This window comes from Spea bombifrons, chromosome 1 (genome assembly GCF_027358695.1).
Source record: "Spea bombifrons isolate aSpeBom1 chromosome 1, aSpeBom1.2.pri, whole genome shotgun sequence".
NCBI lineage: Eukaryota > Metazoa > Chordata > Amphibia > Anura > Pelobatidae > Spea > Spea bombifrons.
In genome coordinates, this window is record NC_071087.1 from 59,354,321 (window position 1) to 59,364,816 (window position 10,496).

Here is a 10,496-nt window from a genome sequence, read left to right on the forward strand (position 1 = left end):
AACCGGAAAAAAACTAAGAAAAAACGAAGACGAAGAATGTCCACGAATATTCGCCCGAAGAGAAGACAGGAACAGGCGAATATTCGCGGAATACGAAGATTTTCTTCCCGAAGACGAGCATGAAGACGAACACGAAGAGCCCCCTGGTGCCCAAGTCTACTTTCTAATGGGTTTCTAATGCTTTTTCATTCCACCACCATCACTCAAAATTATATTTATTAGCATTACCCTGCCAATCACTTAACACACAGGCAGTTTAGATCTGCCCCACAAGAATAAATATAAAAGAGCACAAAGACCCACAACAAGGGTACTGCGAATAACTATATTTATTGCTTAAAGCCACAACACCACAAGGGAGGAGACAGCAAAGGCAGGGAACGAGTAATACATTTTTAAGCTACACAGAGCTCTTAATCATAATTTTTGTACCCTCTCTGTCTCTCTGATGTCGCTGTCTGCTTTCATCCGACTGTTTGTTTATTTATGAAATTAATAAATTAATATAATTCATATATATGAATCCAAATAGGGGACATACCAAGATATTTTGGACAATGCTATGCTTCCAACTTTGTGGGAACATTTTGGGGAAGGCATTTTTCTATTCCAGTATGACTGTGTCCCAGTGCACAAAGGTACATACTGACATGGTTGGATGAGTTTGGTGTGGAAGAACTTGTCTGGCTCGCACAGAGCCTTGACCTCAACCCTGTTGAACACCTTTGTAAGGAACTGGAACAGGGATTGTGAGCTAAGCCTTCTTGTCCAACATTAGTTCCTGACAACACAAATGCTCTACTGGGTGAATGGGCAAACATTCCCATGGAAACACTCTAAACTCCTTTCATGCACAACAGTAACTCAAATAACCACTTGTTACACCAAGGTATGCAGAATACCATCTCTGAACGCACAACACGTCGAACCTTGAAGCAGATGGACTACAACACCATCTCTAGGTGTTCTGAGCATGAGCAGGATATAACCTTGGGGTGACGAGCTCAGTACAGGTAGGAAACTGGAAGCGCGCTGTCCAGGGAAAAGGTAGGAGCACAGTTGGAAGCCCTCTGGCAGGGCACACGGCAGGAAGCGCACTGGGAGGGCACATGGCAGGGCACACGGCAGGAGCACAGCTTGGTATACAAGGCCAGTAACACAATGCTCTAGCCCTGAAGTTAGGGTAATGCCCAGTTTACATTGGGCCTTAATTGATGGAACAAGGGGCAGGTGTGTCAAGAGAGAACAGGAATACCATGGCCAAAGGGAGAGAAAAGATACACCTGGTGAAGTAGTGGATAAATGATTCACCTGGGTTCCACAAGGTTGCAGGTTTGAATCCCTGTGGTTCCTGACAACGCCTCTGGCTAGTGGTGGTAGTTTAGTGTTAGATTATAAGACGAGGGGTATTTTTCAGAGCATTTGCTCTGGAAAAAACCTCGTCTTATAATCGAGCAAATACGGTATATAAGTGGCCAGTGAGTGTATATACTTGTGGTTTGTATGAATTGTATGTACAATTTTAGTAAATTCAGTGATTTGTACGAAACCACGAAAACGAGGCCAGACCACCCACTAATACAATGAAAATAAAGCAAAAAGCTAAAATTTTTCATCCGAAATACGTGGAGCTCACTCACATTTACGCTAACTCCCTCATTCTCATTTTCACACGCTCTCTAAATGTTTACCTACCTTCTCTGCTCACCACTTGTGCCTATCACTTTCGCACCTTCTTCTTTATATTCTATCTTTTATCTTCTAGCGTTGGAGGAGGATTGGATTGGAGGATCAGGGAGAGGACGTCACTGCAAGTGTCACCATATTGCCCTAAGTTCACCGTACGGCAAAATAACAGTGTTTACGGTGATGCCCTCTACCCAGACTGGAGGACTACTGATAGGACGTCACTGGAAGCGTTGTCATTTTGGCAGAAGTTCCCATGGCATTATGTCCGCGGAGATCTTGACAAAGATAGAAGATTGAACACAGAAGATAAACATTAGAAGATGACGAAGATGATGCGGAAGCGGGAAGTGGTTGGCAGAGAACGTAGGGAAACATTCAGAGAGTGAGAGAGAAAGTGGACAAGAATGTGAGAGGGTGGGTGAGAGTGTATGTTGGCACCGGGCAACAAATTTCATTCCCAGCCAGAGATGGAGAATAAAACCTCTTCCTAGACTTCCTTGGATATATTACTCCAAGGTCTGGTCTTCAGGAACCTGCAAGGGATGAACAAATAAAACCTCTTCCTAGACTTTCTTGGATATATTACTCCAAGGTCTGGTCTTCAGGAACCTACAAGGGATGAACAAACACCTTGGGGAGGGGGGCAAGGTACTGGGTATAAAGTCCATGATGGTATGCGAGGGGGTAAAGGTTTGATGTTTAAAAACAAAAAAACTAAATCCAAACATTCCCTTTAATGAGAGGGTATCAGTTTGTGAGTATCTACAGAAGGAATCTCAAACATAAAAGCAACAAGGTAATAGGATACAAGACTGATTTGATTATGTTGAATGTAGTTGTAGTCCTTTCTATATATAAACCTCTAACCCAGCACCCAAGGGAGAAGCTATCCACTGAAGCAATACAAAAAGGAACAGATTTTTTTAGGAGGGGGCGTCCTCTCTCGCGTCCAATTTTCATTGGTGAACAGACTGGCAGCACCAGAGTCCACACTCGCCTTGGTATGATATGTCTTGTTATTCCTCTGAAGACAAAGTGGAAAAAGGCAGAGGTATAAACACACTTAGACAAACTTCTCTGGCTTTGTAACAGGGTACATCCCGAAAGGCTGGTCTGGAACCCAATTAAAAGGAGCGACAAATAAAAAAGTCCAAGAGTGTCAAATCCAAAGGGAACAATAAAAGCCGTAGTCAGACAGTCCAAATTCGGGGCAGGCAGCAGAGTAGCAATGGATCAGACAACAAGCTGAGGCTCAATAAGCCTGGAGTCCAAAAAGGGGTACAGGAATACAGGGACATGAAACAGGAATACAGGGACATGAAACAGGATAGCAGAAGCAAAAGCTGGACTGCAAAATAACCTGGCACTGAGCTGTAGGTGCTCTGGGGCCTTGCCCCTGTTGCAAAATTAACAAAGGAGGCGTTTAACCAGCCCCAGCAGTGTGATCTGGATCCATGGCGTGGCCTCCTGGTTCCCGCTTAATGTGCATGTCAGGAAGAGTAGGCCGACCCCCTGCCACGGTCAGCTGGGACACAGGAGGTGCCCCAGACCTGGCCAAGCTGTGACAGACTTCTCCTAAGTGCTGTAGTTTCTCTGCATCTTAATTAACAAGGGGCACTGTTTAAACAAGTGTCCCTTTTGGTCACAATACATACAGAGACCCAGTGATCTTCCCATCTACATGGGTTCCTTGTTAAGAAGGTGTAAGATTAAATATAGGACCTGTAGAAGTTGGTGGCTCCCAGGAACGCAATTATCTTGATCTCTCTCTTTCTGCTTGATGTTCATGGAATCTACTATCCGATTCAAAACATTATCACAATGCAATAAATTATTCCATTTTCCTTGGGAGTTCATGAAATGTTAAGGCATCTTTGATGCAGTCCTGAAGTCTCTTCCAAAAAACTTCTTTCAGAGCCTTCTGATTCCAATTAGTCTTGTAGGCAAGAATGCAAAAGTCTAAGGCGTACTGGTCAACTATACGGTTCCCTTGTCTCAGCTCCAACAACAAAGCTTCAGCTGACCTGTGATGTAAAACACTGACCCAAATACTTGGATGAAAAAGAGCCTGAATTATCCAGGAGAGCAGAGGGCCCTTGGACTGAGTCTCTGTTAATGGTAAGGTATTCACCTACAACAGCCACCTTTCCCCTTTGGCTGAGCCTCCTGGCAGTCACTTACCTCTGGGACTTTGCTGCTGTAGTAGAAATAGGGTCTTTCAGCAGATACCAAATTAAAAGGAGACCTTGTCTAAGGCTCTGCCTTGTACGAAGAGAGATAAGGATGTTGTTTGTTACAGAAATGTAACAAACCTTCATATTCTTTAAATGTATGAAAATAGCCCCAAGGTGCTTGAAACAGCCAGCTTGTACAAATAAAGCCCAACCCTTTTCAGATAAAGGTATGAAAGGTTTGAGAAAATGTTTATCTTTAGAGCTTGCATATTACTGCTATGTAAGCTGCACGCTCTCTTCCTAAATAAATATTCTTTGTTTTTTAACAAAAGTTCACTCATCGCCGGTTGCACTTTATTATGGAACGATGAATCAGACAGTTTTGACAAACACTGCTTCCACAAACAAGCTACATAAGTTTAAAGGTAAACAGGTCGAGTAGGAGCCCAGACGCAGGGGATACAAGGGGTTCTGTCTGTACCCCAAGATGCATATCTGTCATGCCCCATCAAGGCTGCGGAGTACTGATCTTCTGATTCTTTGATTTTAGTCCTGCTCTTTGTTTCAGCTTCTGTTTCCTTTATAAGTTGTGCCCCACCCATTATGTTTGTCTCAGTCTGCAGTCTACAGGTATGTCTCTCTGATATGTGTTTAGATTCAATGTTTAGTTTGTTTAGTACATCTGTAGGCAGGGTTTAGCGTTAGGACCCACCGTATATTGGAGTACTTTGGCGTAGCATACTGTGGCCATATGATGTGACGGAATCTCCAATTGTTATCTTATAGTCCTAGGCTAGTCCTATTTGGTCCTGTGTACCCTGGGTTCCTAACCGACCTGTTCGTGACAGAATGCAAAGACCCCATAACGTCAATGCAAAGGCTCTGCCTAAAGGGCAGAGCAGGTTTATATAGGCAGGGTAATCTAGGTAACAAGGTTCAGCTGTTTGCAAAAATGAGGTCTGGGTGCTCCAGAGAGAGAAGGGAGGCCACTAGTGGTTGTAGAACAACATGAGCATAAGAAAGTATTTAATACTTCAGGCTGAGTAGGGTGGCACCTGACACCGTGACAGTAACTGTTACACAGACAGGTGGTACAGAAACACAGTTTAGGTAGCGGTAGAATGTAGCATAATAGCCAGCGTCAAACATAACAGTAGCAGATAAGACTTCAAAACCAATTATTTTGAAAACCAGGTTATTTTGAATCACAGGGAGTGGTAAACAGGTCCAAATGCGACATATGGCCACTAAAGCAAAATGTTAATATTTCGTATTTGGAATTTGTAAAATACATGCTCCAACTTGTCAAGAAAACCATAAAAATGCACGTCGGGTATTTCTGTAATCTGGTGAAAGAAGTGCACAAAATTACCTAGGCAGTGGCCAAATAACTGCATGAAAATTGTCCCAATGCTCCTGATAAGATACTCTGGGTTGTCTGCTTTAAAGAAATATATACATGTTGGGGTATTTTTTGGCTTCTTTCTTAATTGCAAACCAAGCATACCAAATGTAAAAATTCAACAGTTTTGAAACCATAATGTTCACCTTATAATATGTGCCCTACAACTGCTGGAAATTCTATATAAATCAGTTATTTCTGAGACCTTATTTGATACATTTTGAGAATTTATATATGAAAAAAGGTGTTTTTCTCTATTTTTATATAGTTTTTGCTAAATTTCTCTTAATCTTATAGTTTACATGGGTGCACTATTCATAGGAAAAGAGAATAATGGCTGAACCAACATATGTCTAATGCTTTGGCAGTTAAGGTACCAAAATCCCTTGGACTGAAGTTTGTACTAATTATTTATTTACTTATAGAGCAAACATGGAACATTTTTTTTGCTGCCAGTAATCATTTGAAGGAATAGTCTAGTTCCTAAAATTTTATTTTTCCTGCTTGTTGGAATCTTTAACAATGTTGCATTTTATTGCATTACTGGCTGCCTACTGAAAACAGGAAGCACTTCATCTTGCATATTAAAGTCACTAAAGCAGCAGCCATTTGCATTAATGCTAGCAAGACACTAGCTGCTCAGCTCCCATTGGGCAGAAGAGGAGTTCAACTAATCATGTCAAGAAGCACACTGGGAAATGCACCTTACGTTCGATAGAAAGGGATGAGTTCAATCACAAAGTCTCACTTTCCTCATCACTTCCTCAAGCAGCTAAGTCCCAATCACATCCAATAACATGCCATTTGAAAAAAGGAAAATGTGAATTAATCAGTTTTAGGTACTCACAATATCGTTTATCAAGTCTCTGATGCATCTTGGTATCAAGATGCATAACAGTGGCACTAGCATCACGTAGAATGGTACTGATGAGACCGCAGGGATGCACTATAACGGAAACATAAAGAGAACTTCATTATTACTTAGAGCAGGGTTATTGCTTATTTGCAACGCCATAACATACTTTTTACACTAAATGTGTCATTTACCTGTTATGTCATGAGTAAAGGTTCTAGTGAGTTTCTAAATCATTGTTATAATGGAGTTATACCATAGGGTAAACATCCATCCTGATGCATCGCTGCGTAGATTTGAATTTAACTCCAAGAATTCCATATGCAACTAGCCACCACATATGTTTCGCTAGCTTACAAAGGGTCATTGACATCCTATAAGAATAGCCCATAGAGGTATAATTGCTGCGTTACCACACAGTGTATGGTAATTTTATGGGGTAATGTTTTGGAAGTTGTAGCGTTCTCTCCTTTTAAAAGAGTTCTCTCCTTTTTTCCCCCTGAGGTTGCCCCTGATGAAACTGTGAAACACACGTCAGGTCTGTGGTTATCGATCCTTTATGTGCTACCATTTATTACATTTATGTGGATTGGTGTTAGTTCAGTATCCTTCTCACCTATCTTTAGGATATTTAGGGCTTTTCATCAATTATTATTATGTCATTTTATATAAGTAATATTTCTAACCTTAGGATGTCTTACTGAGATATGTGAGTACCTTATCTGCATTCAACCGCATTGCATTGTTACTGTTCCCCACAAATAACTAGAATTCTGCACAAGGCCATTTCGATTTTGGCTTATTCATTTTTGGACAATGAATTTAGTTTTGGAGAAATTTCAGAGGGTTTTTGTTATTTATTCAGAAACGAAACTTGTTGCCCAAAATAAGTCTCTCCCTCTGTGTACCTTGCCCTCTCCACGGTCCTATCTGTGCACCCCAACATCCCCTATGTCTCTCTGTGCCCCCTCCCCTTTTCCCTCTAGTCCTTTCTCTTCCCGTTCCCCAAAGTATTTTGTACCATCCTTTCTCTATCTGTGCTTTTGCCCTCTCCCTTTGCCTTGTATCTGCCCCCCACTTGATCGATAACCTTATCCAGCCAAAGTCTGATCTTTGTGCAGGTGCAGAGAAGAAACTGATAGGAAAGAGGGCAAGGGGAGCAAAGGAGTGGAGAGGGAGTGGGCCAGTGTGTGAGAGAATATAAAGCGGCTGAGAACATACTGAAAAGAGAGATATGAGCAGAGCGAGAGTGTGAAGCTGCAGAGTAGAAACCGACAGGAGGGAGTATATAGTCTACACAGTGACAGATATTTATGCTATCTGAGGATTTTTTCTTATTGCTAACTAATATAGGCCACTGGCCTCAGCATTTCAAGATGTGCTCAGTGAAGAACCCCACCTAACACTTCAAGGCTGGCATCCAAATGCAGAACATATTGTTGATCTGAATCTGTGAAAGCTAACACTGGAGTTTCAGTAAGCATCTAGAAAGCTTTTTCATACACTGGTGTCCATTTCTCTCCAAAGGGATATTCTGTGCCCTTTGGTTAGGCATTGAAGACGCTCTGGAGGAAATTAACTAATGTCGAGCTCAGAATATATAAATGAATACATATGAATACCTATAAACAAAATATTGACAATCAAAGGTAGGGATTACATTGATTCAGATAACTTTCTTGAAAAAGTAGCCCTTTTGGCTCAAAATAGTATGAATGAATAGATTGTCAAAATACACATATACCTATACATATACGCTACCCCTTACAAATGCCTGCCCATACACACAAACATACTGGCTCACACTTGGCCTTGCAGCCACACACTTACTTGCCCTTAGAGACACTTGCCCTAGCATATACACATTTTCACATTACTCCTCCCCTTTTTCTTTATCTCTCTTCTTTCTCCTTATTTCTCCTATTCTTTATTCATCCCTATCTCTCTTATTTTTCATTATCGCTCCTCTTTCTCATTATCTCACTCTTTCTCTTCATCTCTCTTCTTTCTCGTTATCTTTTCCCTTTCTCATTGTCTCTCCCCTTTCTCTTTATCTCTCCTCCTCATTTTCTCTCTCATTTCTCTTTATCTCTTCCCATTTTCTCTATCATCTGCCACTTTCTCCCCATCTCTGATTTTTCTACCTCTTCTTTTTTCTTCTTTAAGACCCAACCTTAGGCAAAGCCATAGGTTGGTACACAGGAACAAAGAAAAACAAAATCCACACATCCAGAGTGGAAGAACCAAACTGTTGGAATGGGCATAGCAATACTAAATATGCCAGTTTAAATAGGGTTGGTAATTAGCTGTAATGCAAGATAGCTTCAGGGGAGGCCACCAGGTTGTCAGTATAAAAGTAGGAATTCCAAGAACTGATAATGAAAACAGGATCCCATACGGCAGAGCATGTAAAGGCAACAGTAAAACAGCACCAGGTCCAAGGTTCAAACCCTCAATGATGACATCTTTTATGTTTGAAAGCTAATGGCAGTAGTAGTAGATAAGGCTCCAAGGACCATTTCTGGATGTCTGGTTCTACCAAGGGAGAGTTTAGTGAACCTGTAATCTCTGGGTTGAATGCAGGAATTTCCTGTCTGGATGGTAGTGTTCTTGGAAAATGATCCTTGACAAAATACTTACAAAACTGCTTATATATCAAGATACCGGATACCACCACATCCGTGATATTTGGATCTCACCCTTACCAGTGGCCTTTGCAGAACTGCAGCTCTCTGCAGTTGGCTGTAAACTAATCTTCAATAATTGGTAGGCATGTGACATAAACCAGAGTTTACACCAATTTAAATTCAGGGTCATTTAATTCAGCCAATAACGTGTGTCTCTTTCCTAGGTATAGAACTAATATACCTACTTCAAAATATTAAGCAAACCATTATACATCTTGTAATTAGTTAAGTAAAACACAATCCCATTCACTGAAAATCCTGAAAATCCTTTATTGTATGAATTTTAACACATTTTATGTAATTCATACGAATGTCCCAAAAAATGAGGGAACCCCAACAAAAAAATCAGAATGGAAAAAAGGGGAATATTCTCTTGAAATGTGTTGTTTGTTGTATGTTAACTCTGTAAAGTGTGGTGCAATTGTGATGATGAAGAGTATTGGATAGAGATGTGTAGAAAAAAATTTGAGCTTATCTGGCATCAAAAACTGTGAGGCGGAGAGTACCATGTTAATTGACTGGGAATGGTTGCGTGGCAGAGATTGCAAAGAAGCACCGTATAAAAAAATCAATATAGGAAACATGGGGCGGCAAAATGAATGGAAGGTAGAGGGTATGTCCCATGTGAGGTTGTGTGTGCCACTCCCCATGTGTGTTATTGGTGTGACATACTTGGTAGTTCTGGTGGACTAGTCGTTGGTGGGGAATTGCTATGGATGCCAATCCTTGCCCTAGTTGAGGTGTGGGAGATGTGGGAGCTGAAATGTTTGAAAGTAGATGTGAGATTGGTGGAGAAGAGTTGCGCGTGTTGGGGACTTTGGAGAGGATTGTGATGCAGCCAGGTTTTTAATAGTGAATGCAAACATGAGGGAAAGTGCCTGGTTCTTTCTAGAGCTGATGATGAATGTATCAGGTGAGGACAGTGAGAGACTTTGCAACAAACCTTGGGCACATGTCTAGTATATAAAATAAATTTGTCATCATTTTATAACAAAGCTGTTTCTGTGATTGATCTGACCAGATGTTAAGCTTACCTGCAAAATGAATATTACTGCAAAGTAAATCACTTCACCCCTTTGGAACTGCTCATACAGGTTCATGGGTAAGAAGGTCAGTATGCTGTACCTTGAAGTTTTAATTATATTATCCTAAAGAGGAGAATGAATGAAAAGAACATGAACAAAAATATTATTCACTGCTAAATCCGAGATGTCAACCTAAATAAAGTAATTGGTCACAATTAAGACCCTCTTGACATAGGGATGTGGATATGGTTTTGGAGGATGTGTTTGTTGATGAGAAATATTTTCTTTTTACCACTTAGCATGCATGCTGGACAAGGGGTTTATTCACTAAAGAATTTTGCAGTATCAAGTCACCATCTTGTTTATACATTATGAAGAGTCAACGCCGACAAGTTTCTCCTGCAAGAAAGGATGAGCTTACCTCCATAGTTTAGTCATTAAAAAGACAGTTTGATGTCAAAAACAGATAGTCACCAGAGAAGAATGTAGTATATATATATACAGGCCCGGACTGGGACAAAAAATAGGCCCGGGCATTTAAGCCTGAGCAGCCCATATTTATTTATTTATTTATTGTTAAAGCCCACCCGTACCATCTTTGCATTTAATCATTCACACAAATCATTAACACATTCATTAATGCAGTCTCACAAATCATTCAAGCAA

At 40.8% G+C, this 10,496-nt stretch overlaps 1 pseudogene; it reads right to left on the minus strand.

Moving 5' to 3' along the window:
* LOC128490312 (phospholipid-transporting ATPase IK-like) overlaps positions 1–10,257 on the minus strand; it is a 40,280-nt pseudogene extending 30,023 nt beyond the window's left edge.
* Positions 10,258–10,496: the final 239 nt, after the last annotated feature.